Source organism: Cyanistes caeruleus, chromosome 3 (genome assembly GCF_971803275.1).
Source record: "Cyanistes caeruleus chromosome 3, bCyaCae1.hap1.1, whole genome shotgun sequence".
Lineage (NCBI taxonomy): Eukaryota > Metazoa > Chordata > Aves > Passeriformes > Paridae > Cyanistes > Cyanistes caeruleus.
Genome location: NC_141703.1, coordinates 9,761,767 through 9,773,604, shown reverse-complemented (window position 1 = coordinate 9,773,604; position 11,838 = coordinate 9,761,767). Strand labels below are relative to the sequence as shown.

At 40.0% G+C, this 11,838-nt stretch overlaps 1 long non-coding RNA gene across 1 annotated transcript; it reads right to left on the bottom strand.

The window, feature by feature from the left end:
* Nucleotides 1-1,869: 1,869 nt before the first annotated feature.
* LOC111922950 (uncharacterized) lies at nt 1,870-9,805 on the bottom strand. The gene is made up of 4 exons (XR_002860836.2): nt 9,334-9,805; nt 7,946-8,156; nt 3,607-3,699; nt 1,870-3,446 (listed from the first exon to the last, which is right to left on the bottom strand). It is a non-coding gene; the product is annotated as an uncharacterized LOC111922950 (long non-coding RNA).
* Between the last annotated feature and the right edge of the window lie 2,033 nt (nt 9,806-11,838).

Sequence of the window (11,838 nt, the reverse complement as noted above, 5' to 3'; positions counted from 1 at the left end):
ATTGCTCCACAGCTGAGGAGCAGTGGGTATAACTTTCTCTCTGTGAATTTGCAGTGCTCATGGGTCACTGCCAACCCAGAAGAGAGGGATGTGTGATTTAATCTCTCCCTTTTGAAATGGACAGAAGGTTTTGGTACCTGAGCTCCAGGAGGGCAGATGAGCTATTTATGAGTGGCTCTGGATTAGGCACGTGCCTGCTGCTTGGTAGAGACCAAACCACACCACAGGTGTGAAGAGGTGCTTCACCTTCTTCATCTATCTCATTTTTCCTCTCTTCCATGTTGTTTTCTCTGTATTTTTTCCATGTGCTATTGAAAGCCAAGAAGAGTCATGTGGGTAATGAAGAGGAGAAGCTGTTGGTAGGATTGCTGGTTGGGCTGCTCAAAGGTGAACATCCATCTAATGGCTTATTTTAGAAATGCTGAAATGCTTTATTCCAGCCTTTTGTAAAAACAGATTTTAGCATATTTGTGTGTACCTTTTAACAGTTAACTACAATGGTATAAAATGCACCAAAAATATTTCCTTTAGTTGATAGATCACTGAGCTGATATTTTTCAAAGATTCTAAGCATTCTTCTTAATTTGAAAAAAAAAAAACCCAGAAAAAAAAAGGAGAGCCGGTTACCATTGGCTTTGAATTATCTTTTAAACTATTTACAAGGTAGTTTCTCTTCCTTATTTGCTTAACTTATTTTTTAATAACTCAAGTTAGATGATTCATTTTTAACATGTTTGACTTAAAACTGAAGCTACTCACTTGACCTTCTAGGCAGGAATTAAAATTTAATTATTCTTTCAATTATTTTAATTTATTGTCTGTCATTGCACTCTAGCTTTTTGCAGATGTTATAGCCATGAATTAGAATAACTAAAGCTGCTTCCTTTGATCTTCCAGTCCAGGTGAGAATAAGAATGCATTGGCTAGCTAAATACATTTTCATCTCACTCCTTCATGAGTAGTTTAGAATCCATCATAAAGTTATGCTCATTTAAATTCTTTACAATCCAAAAAACGTATTTCCTCCCCTACCAGGGTTATGAAGAGAGGTACAACCTATAAATCAACTTTGGGTTTTTTTATTTGAGTATTTTCTGGTCTCTCCCTCGGAGGATTAAAAATCATGTCTCAAGACAGGCCATTAAGTATCATCTATCTGAGAGACTTGTAGGTGCAAGAAAAATGTGGTTAGACTTGATCAGGGAAAGAACTACAGAAAAAGAAACTCAAATTCTCTCTTATTTCTGTTCTGCTGGTAGCTAGTCACTGCTGTAGTTTTAATTTAATCTTAAATACATTTCATTTCACCATATGAATCATAACATTTAGTGTATCTTTATCATAAATTGGGAAGCAGAGAAGAGCATGGCAATGTGCTTTCACAACTTGAAAATAGTTTCTTTTTTAAGTGGCTTAAAGTAGAAGATGGGAAGCAAAGCTTCTGTAGGTTAGCAGTGTTTTGTTGGCAAGGCAGACCTAATAATAAAGTTGAGGTTGTCAAAACCAGCAATTTTAGATGTTAAGAAGTGCTTGATGTGGACACCATTAGGGCCTAAGCAAACTCTTCCCAACTTTGCTAGGGATGAACAGGAAATGATAAACACACAAGAATAAAAACACATAGAAAGAAAAAAAATAGGATTCAGAGGATTTTTTTATAAAGTCTCAGTGATATATAAAAATTATTAAATATTTATATCCACTCTTCTTTATACAAGTGAGAATAAAAGACAGGAATGGGACTGCTATCTTCTACTGCACAAGCTTTGGAAGTGGGAATGATGCAAAACAAAAGACTGTATCCAGAAGCTGTATAGTCAAAGTGACAACTCAGAGTAATAGCTGGGTCAGAAATGAAAAAAAAAATGTTAAAATCAGTTTTATTAAACTTTCTAAAGGCAGACACAGTGTATGAAACAAGTAATACACATAGTGAATTTTTATTTTACAAATGTCTGTAAGATGCATCTTCAGTTACTAAATCTCCATATTCAAATGAATTCTCACAGCATTGCTAAATATCAGCAGTATTATCAATCATTGTATTTGTGTATCAAAAATTATATTGAGCTCAATAGTTGATCCCTTTCTGCTACCTGGTATTAGCTGATGGCTTCTGACATTCTAGTCTCTGCAGAAAAACAAATGCAGGAGTTTCCATATACAACACTCTCAGCTGTGTCCTGTGTTTTAGTCATATCAATATAATATATTTTATTTCATTAAGAGTTCACTGTGCAACATTTTAGGGTCTTGGGGAATGAGCTGAAAAATGAGCTTTGGGATGTGAAGTGAGGCTTAGTGGTCTGTTTGACATGAAAATTTGGAGAAGCTGTCACAGGGAGCGCAGTACTGAGTTATTGGTACCGCTGAGCAGCTCTGTGCTCCTTCCTGAGGATGGCAGAGTGCAGCTTCAGCAGCACTTGGTGAAAGTGAAGGAGATGTTCTGACACTGTCTTCTGCTGGAGCAGCAGGAACTTTGGGTCCCAGCTTTGTCCCAGAAGCAGTGCAGACCACACTGCCGCTGCACCCTGCTGTCTGCAGCCACCATCCAGGGCTCAGGAGGCCCCAGAGGCTGTGCCAGTTTGACCTTTGCTGTCACCTGTGGTCTCACCTGGCAATCCTGTTTTATAGAGGGCACCTGCTGGGGCAGGCAACACCTGACACCTGCAACACCTCCCAGGATTCAGTAGCTTGGAAATCCTCAGAATGCTCGAGTAGAAATAGAAAAAGCTAAAAGTGTAAGTGTGTAAATTAGAAAGTTTTTTTAAATCACTGGGTGAAAAAGTTAGTTTAGAGAACAGGAGACAAGATGGAGGATTTAGGGTGTTGTCCCTTGTCCCTTCTTCTTTCTTCTTCATGTTCTTCACCTAGAGGTTTTTGGGTAATAGTAAGTGATTGGATAGAAAATGCTGCAGTGCATCACAGAGGTGATGGGTCATTGGGTCATTAAGAAAAATAATATACGTGTCTGTTGTTAATTGGGTAAAAATAGGTATAAAGATAAAAGAACTGCGTAGTTCGGGGCCATTTTGTGCATCAGACACGAAGTGTGCCACAAGGCCTTGTTTGTACCATCAGAAGAAAGAAATGTACCAGATTGCAAAGATTAACCTTGTGTAGCCAGCCTGGAGAGACCTGTTAAGTTGGGTGATCACCTGTTAATAAACACGAGAAACAAGATTTTAATGAGCTCGGGAGTTTTCTTCGAATCAGAAGAACTGAGATAAGCAGGGCTCTCCACAAGGGAGGATCCCAAAAAAATCCAGTCCAAAGGAAAACTGTCAAGGGAACAAGTAGATGTGGGGGCCAGATATGCTTTGGACATAGGCTGTTTGGCTCCTTCTAGTCTTGTGTTGGCTTTCTGAGGCTCTAAACTTGTGCTGGCTGGGTCACCTTCCAAGGGACATTCCAGTCATGAGCTGTCAGCTGGCTGGGGACCACTGCTGCAGAAAAGGAAAAATTACAAGTGTGCTTTCTTGCTTTATATTAATTGAAAATTTGAAATCTAGTTTACTTTCAAGGATATTGTTTTTCTTAACGAATGAAATGCGGATTTCTCTTTAGCAGAGAGAGAGAACAAGAATTTACGTATTGGATACTTACCTCTCAGCCTAGTGCTGGGTTATCCCTCCTGACTTCTTTCAGAAACATAATCAGCAAGATCAGGCTTTGGGTGGGAAAGAAAGACAGGTCTTCCTGGAAGGCATAATAGGAAGTGCTTAAGTAGCCATGTGGTATATAGAATTGACTTTTTTTTTCCTGTCTCTTTTTCTTTTGCAGATGTACAGCAGAATATGGAAAGCAAACAAAAAAATTAAATTGCATTACTTCTGTGAACATCTGCCTGTCAGTGTGCCTGTTTGTTGGCTCAGTTCATTAAAATGCAAGATTAATATAATTTAGATTAGAATCAAAAGTAGGCATTACACCTCTTAAAGTTAACAAAAAGTTTCATTTCCATTCTTGTTATATGATTCACGATCAGCAGTAGTTATCTACTAATACATACTTTGTCCTGTCAGCTTGGGTGGTTTTAACCATATTTATTTTGGTATGATTATTTTTGAAATAGATTAGGTTGTAAACTTATTACATTGATTAATAAATTGTATGAATATATTCATTTAATACTGGTCCAATTTTGCTCGGATGATCTTTCTTAATAATAGAGGAAAATTATTGTAATGAAGAATTGTAGTTTTGGTGTCAGTCCTTGATGCTCACTGATGCATTCAAAGTATTGATAGGCCAGTTTGGAGGTTAATGGTTACAGCTTGGAGGGAGAAGAGATTTCCAGCCCAGGGTCATCAGAACTCTGATATTTCTGAGACCAAAGTTTCTTATTTTAACTAATATTATCCAATTCGCTTTGCCAGTGGGATTTGTAGATTTCCTCTGCCTTATCTATCTGTTATCACCTGCAATCTCTTGGGGAAGGAGACTGTCTCTGTTCTATGCAATGGTTTAGTGCAACGAGGTCCTCATCTATGGAAAGCTCTGTTAGGTGCCTAGAAACACAGATGAGTAAAACCCTGAATGCAGAGAGTAGATTTAAGCTTTGTTGTCTTGGGCAGACAAAGGGATCTGAGTCTTCATGGTACCTGTTGTGGATGGCCCCTCACTCTGCACAAAGCCTTCAGTTTCCCTCTTGCCCTCACACATAGCAGCAGCAGCAGGCAGAGCAGGGGTTTCAGCTTATAGATGAGGCATTATGGACAGGGAGGGGCTGCATGAGGGACCATGCATGAGAAGCACTTTATCCTATAAGTCTCTAGGAGTATCAAATCAATCCTTTCTGCTTCCTGCTGGCACGACAATCTGCCTTTCCTCCCTTTCAGAATAACAGTTTCCTGTCTCAGCATCAGTCTTGCACTTGTGCTTAGCTTTGGATGTCCCTCCAAAGGAGCCATTTGCTCTTGCAGGCAGCCCAGAAGCAGTGCTTCCTGACACTCACATTTACCAGCCTGTCAGAGCTTTGCTGTTAGAAAAATCCTTTCCTCAGCGTGGCATCCATTTTACATGAATTTAAATGAAGGCAGAGGAGTTGCTAGCATGCTAACTCTGCTCCAGAAGTATCATGTAATATAAGACAATAATCAGCTTTTCCTTTATTAGATGTGACTGATCAGACCCATTAATACTTAATGGAAACAGGATTGTTGTATAGTTTATCCAGATGTGCAATGGTTCTCCAGAGCATTGCAAATTGCTTTGAATCCTGGATTCTTCCAAGTTCAGCGATATTTCTGCAGTTCACCATAATGATTGAAATCGACAGAAGCACTCACCCTAATTGCTACCTAATCAAATTTGAAAATACTTTTTCAAGGATGTAAGATGATATCTGAAACTTGCTTCCTTCCCTTTGGACTATCACTGTCAAAAATTGTTGGCCTTCTGGTTGCTCAGCAAATTTCATTTGTTGTCCCAAGCTGCTTCATTTGGAACTGAAGTGATGAATTGATTGGTGTGAAGGTCTTATGATTAGTGTACTTAGAAAATTTAACATCTCAGATATCTATCTATCTATCTATCTATCTATCTATCTATCTATCTATCTATCCATGAATGTGTGTATTTTGTCTTCTACTCTGTAGATTTTATGAAAATATATCCCTTGATTTTACATCTTGAGAGTCTTTCTTTAATTCACTTTGAATGAAGAAAAATAAATCTCTGGACAAACTACTTCTGAAGCTGAAATCATATGGCTACTTGAAGAATGTTCTTTTTCATAGAAGAAAAGCTGAAGAGGTTAATTAGAGCTCAAAGCCAGTTAAGAAAAGACAGAAAATATTAGACTTGCATTCCTGTTTTGATTGCTTCCTCCTACCAGCAGGTCTGCTCTTCCTTAGCACTGCAGTAATGACTTGCAGATAATTCCATCACATAGTTCCTTGGCTGTTCTGTGCTTCAGTGTCTCTTCAGCATCTGTGTTATGGGGCTGAAAGGCTTGTCACAGGACTGAGGACAAGATACACAGCACTGCTGGCATGGTGGTCTGGACACTCTTCCTAAGCCTACTGATGCTTTACAAGAAGGTAGGAGCAGAGTGACAATGTCCAGACACTGCAGCCAGCAGGGCTGAGCAGTTACATTTGGTACAGCCCTGTGTCCCTCATGGGACAGTGATGGCTGATCAAACAGCTGAACTCTGGCTGAGCTGGCTGGACCTGTGGGACCCAGGAGATCTCCCTTCTCCGTGGCAAAGCTGAGGTTGCTCATTTCATCCCAGATCCCAGCTCCAGCCACTCCTGAACCTCATCCTCAGGGAAGGGAAAACCCCTTTCACAGCTCTTCTGTTTCCCACTTGCCTGCTGCTCTGACCTGCTCTACAGCTGCCCATCCACACACAGGCACACACCGTGGGTGCTTGCAGCAGCCCTCACCTGTGTCCCCTCCCCAAGATTCTCACGTCAAGGTCCCTGGCAGCCTGCACCTGCCCTGCCCTGAATGGGGAAATGCTCATCCAGTACTGAGCTGGAAGTAGGATTTAATAAGAAAACAGAACAGACTGTAGCCATCAAACATAATCTTCCAAATTCCAAATTAAGTGCTCAGCTGCCTATTTACATGGGAGTGCACCCTCCACCACTAATCTTCCTTCCTCATACTTTTCTTGTACTTGCTCCTTCCTGATCTGATCTCTCCCTTTATCATCCTACTTTTTTCTACTTTAATCATCCAATAGATATTGCATGATCCTAAATGTCTCATCTGCTACAGCCCACAATTTTCTTTGCCCAGCATCTCACCAAGGAACAGATGCTGCTTTAAAAGGAACTGGCTCAGTGTGTCAGACAGAAAGTTTCTTTGGTAGGTTTCACACCAGGGACAATGGTGTAATCATTTCTTTCTGTGAAAATATTTGGTATTTTCTGTTCTTCACTGGTCTGATCACTTGGGTTTGCCCACCTGGCAAAGTGGGACTGCAACCTGTTGATGTTTGGGAAGAAAAGTACATAGGTTCCCAAATTATAACCATTTGCAAGGTGATGTATTTTCAGCTTTACATCTATTACCATTTTCAAATTCAATTTTGGGTGACATGAAGAGGAAAGATAGATATGAAGCTAGGAAGGCAGTGCTAGGCAAAAGTGCTGTGCATATGCAGAAGTCTGGAAGTATACATGTTTTCTTGGCTGTCTAGTTTTGAACAGATTGGTGGTATGCTGTTGACTTTTATTTTTTTACTGCACTGTAAATCTGCTAAACTCTTATGTTTTGCAGAAGTTTAAGCACCTCTGAATTTGCACAATTTGGAATGGAATTTGCAATGCAGGGGGAGAGGGGGATGTTGCATGCATAAAAGACAGAATTTTATTTATGGAGACCCATAATAATGCACTGTAGGTTACTGAAGTATGCAGGATGAACAACCGCTATAATAATAACATCATAAATTTCTAAATTGCTGTTAGGGAGGAAGGCTTGGGGAGGCTGGTAGCTAAAGAACAAGCATTTTCCTGTAATAGCTCTATAGGCATGTAAGTCAGAGTCTTTTCTTTTTCCTTATATTTTTTCCTCAGTGAGCAATGCCAGTTCCTTCAAGCCAGCTTTTCTTGCATTTAACAGTCCTGTTGAATGGGCAAAAAACTTTGAAAAATACTTTGTGTCTTTGTGTGCAGGTACACATACATGCACAGTTTTATCTGCTAGTACTTGTAAAAGACTAAGAAACCTTTTTTGTTTCGAGAAAATTGAACATGAGACTTGAAATACATGCAGCTTGTACTGTCACAGCACAAGGCTTTCCTGTTTATGAAATGTGATTGTCAGAACTCAGGAAAAATTTGTGCTTCTCCCTTGTTGCAGTGAATCGAGAAAATTGAATCAAAGAAATGATGGATTTTTCCAAGTGTCTGGTGAATAGGAACTATTGGCAATAACAATCTCAGCAGTCTGTAAGCCTCTCACTCACGTACCTACCCTCCATACATACCTTGAATATACACCTCATGGCTCCTTCGTTCCTCCTTTTCCTCCTCTTTCCCAGATCACTTTCTTTTGTCCCTTTTGTGTACAGTGAGAGCTGTTTTCTATTCCAGGCTGTCTTTCCAGAAGAAAAAGCCTCAGAGGGCGACATGTTCTGCTTGTGATGGTGTTTGTTGAGGTGGGTGGTGCTGCGGGTGAGCTGATAACTCCAGCTTCAACTGGAAAATATATGCAAGGCCATGATCAGTCCACATATCCCAGCACCAGAAATGGATTTATGAATCACATATTAGTCAATAGCCTCTTAAGCATTAAAGAAGGCACAATCTCCTAGCAGTTTTCAGGGGACTGTACTGTAGGGCATTTTAAAATTTTTAAATTAAAAAACTTTTAAATTAAAAGACATTTTAAATTAAAAAATTGAGAAACAGGTTTTTAACTTATGTGGTGTGCCAGGCCTTTAAACTCTGTGCAGCTGACCTATATGTCCACACACACATCATAGCTTGGCCCAACTGTTTTTTCCCTGAAAGACTCAAAAGTACTCATTAAAAAATGTCATTAGTACAATTTAGTTTGCACACACTAAAAGAAGAACAGCAAATACCTGTGTTTCACTGTGTTTCTGCACATCGCTGTCCTGGGCTCCTCAACAGGGAGCAAGAAGCAACCAGCACCACCACCCACCGTGCAAAACTCAGCCTTTGCACCACCAAAAAAGGCAGCTTTGCTGTGGTCCTGCTCTCTGCTGGAACCTGCAGGGTGTCTTTTGGATCAGGAGAGGACTGTTCAAGTGGTTTATCCCCTCCTGCTGCAGGAGGGATCTCTGTGGGAAGGGGTATCTGCTTCTTTTGAATGAGCCTAAACCAGAAATTGTGTCCTGAAAGTTTATCTAATCTGGTCCAACTGATAATAGGGTTCCAGTCCATGGGAGGATACCAGAGTGACTCTGAAGTAAACCTCTCCCTTTGGGGATAAACCCACCACAGCCTCAGTGGTTTTTGGCTTGGTAAACCCAGTCTTAATGTCTTTGGTGACACAGTAAAAGAAATGTGGAAAAACCATGGCAAGATGGAACCTGGCATCCCAAGAAGGGATTGACAATTACTGTTTGGTGGGGTTTTGTTTGTTTGTTTAACCCCTAATCTAGTGGGTGCCATCCCTGCCCATGGCAGGGGACTTGGATTACATGAGTTTGAGGTCCCTTTCAACCCAAGCTATTCTATGATTATATGAAACACAATATGTGTTTTATTTAACTGCAGATGGCAGTAGATGAGGCCCTTCAAAGATCTATAAAATACCAGATTCTTACATCCCCTTGGGACCCTGATTGTGTTCAATCTCTACAGCTTCAAAAAGATTTGACCTACAACTAACAATATTATTTCTTACCTGTGTCTATCTGCAGACAAGCTCCATATAAACCTCATTTTATACTTCCTGGGTAGCTCAGGAGCATTGATCTTCAAAGCACAGTTACAGAGTGGTCTGCTAACAACAGGAATGTACTAAATTGTGCCACTCTGGGAGTGTTCAAGGTGTTTGCTAGAAGTTTCTCTTCAGCTGATACTCAGTCTCACTTACTTATGAGGTCAGAAGGAATCACAACACAGAATGACTCAGCTGATGATGTGGTGAATACCTGTCAGTTATTTGTCTGGCACTATTATTCTGGCTCTCCAAGCTCCTGGGAGAAAGTAAATGTCAAAGGCACTTTTAACCCAGGAGCTGAGCTTTTTCAAGAGCTGGTGTTTAATATATTCATGCCAGGCTAAATAGGAAGGCTGACACAGGTAATCATCTGCTGTGCCGAAGCACCATCTGTCAGTGTAAGAAGGGCAAGTTGAAACCAGATTACATTCACCTGAAAAAAAAAAAAAAAAAAAAAAAAAAAAAAAGCTGAAGTTTAGGCTGGGCATTCAAAGGCCAATCCTTTCCCTGTTGATTTCAGGCCAGAATGAGATTATGAGCTGTCTTAATTTATCTCACTTCCGATTCTTGTAAGCAGGGAAATAGAAACCTAAATAAAGTGAGCAATAAATACTTTCTGTGGTGTGCAGAGAAACAGAATTCCTTTCAGCCCTCTCAAATATCTTTCGAAACAGAATTAACTTGTCTTCTATGTTTCTGTGCATCTCCAGAATAAGATACTACATGCTGGTGGGGTCATCCTGCTGAAGAGAGAAGGGGCTGCCAAGGATCTGCAGGTTAGGGAGAGGAAGTGGAGAAGCTCTACTGATGTCCCCCAGGGGACCTACAACCTGCACACCAGTCACTGCAGGAGTCACCCTCCTGAGAGGCAAGAAGAGAGAGGAAATCCTGTTTCCCTGGCAGGTAGGTCCTCAGTGGTCCCCTTTGTTTGACTGCCTGCAGGGGAAAAGTTTAGCTCCTTTCTGCTGTGTCTCCTGCAAGTTATTGTACTTAGTTGAAGGTTGGACTTGATGATCATGGAGGTCCTTTTCAGCATTTACGATTTCATGATTCTGTGATCTATTAAGTCTTGCTCAACTTGTGGGTGTTTCCCATGTAGGGAATTAGTGCTGAGCTGTTCAACCTGCTGTGAGTCTTGAATAAAATTATCAGGGTCACGTAGCACTGGTAAGAGAATCACCATTTGGAAAGTTCATAACACTGCTCTTTTCTTATTTTTGAAAACTGTTCTTTAAGTGCATCATTTTTAAATGGTATAACCTGATCTATGTGTTTGAAACATATTTTGTACAGTACAATCCCAGAGGCTCTTTGAAAGGAGCAGGGAGGTAACAATGGGCAACAGAAGGTAAAAATAATGAGGAAGGTTTGGAGAACAACTTTTCTCCTCACAGAGTTCATAGATAGTTGTTCACTGTTTGGGTTTTTTGCCATAGACTCTTGGGAGGAGAGATTTTGCCCCCTAATTTTTAGGATTTTCACAAGACTTGATGTCCCACAAAAGGAAAATCTTTGTTCTCAAGACTAAGGAAAGCTGACAAAAACTCTACTTCTCCCAACATGTTTCAGGATTAAAAAAAAAGGTGTCTAAGTGTGGAGACTGACAGGGATAAAACTTTCAGAAACCAGAAATAGAACAGCTTCAGCACCATTACCTCTTCCATACCCCTTTGACTGAAGGGATTTCTAAAAGCTGAACTCTTCTCCAGCTGGTTTTAGGGCAATCCAAATATACAAAACCAGACTATTTCTGCTTTGGATTCTTTTTCCCTTCATGCATGTATAATAATACAAAATTATATTATATAATCTTAGAATGCTCTATGCATTATAATGTTATTATATTGTTGTAATATGTAGCAAATATTATAAAATAAATCACTATTAAATTATGTAATATATATTCTATACCTGATACAGAATGATGTAATAATACTTCAAATATGGAAATAAATTTGCTATAAGTGTTGCTTTAACTGCATCTACACTGGATTTTACTTTAAATTAAGCATATATGGATTTTGAGAACCCTCCCAGCCACAGGGTATGATGACTTTTGTCCTGAGTATCCCTTGGTTCTCATGGACAGTGGCTGGAACAGCATCCAGCCCCATGCTGGGTGCTGTAATCATTGTTTCCTCACTCTTGAACATCTTGATTTGGGACCATGGTACATCTCCATCACTGACATGGCTTGACCACTCAGCTCTCAACTCCTACTGCTGTTCAAGCATGCCTGAAAACAGTACATTTCATTTTACAGTGAAGGTTTTGTCATGAAAACAAGGGAATAAGAAACCCTCTGCAATTTACTCTGAAGACAGACTATCTGCAGCCTTAGTTAGGTGCATAATGAGTACAGCTGAGACTGCAGTGCTCCTGAAGAACTCTGGATGTAAAAATAAACTCTACAGAGCAAAGGAATTCAGTGTTCCAGGATGCATTTCACAAATAAGATATTAACTT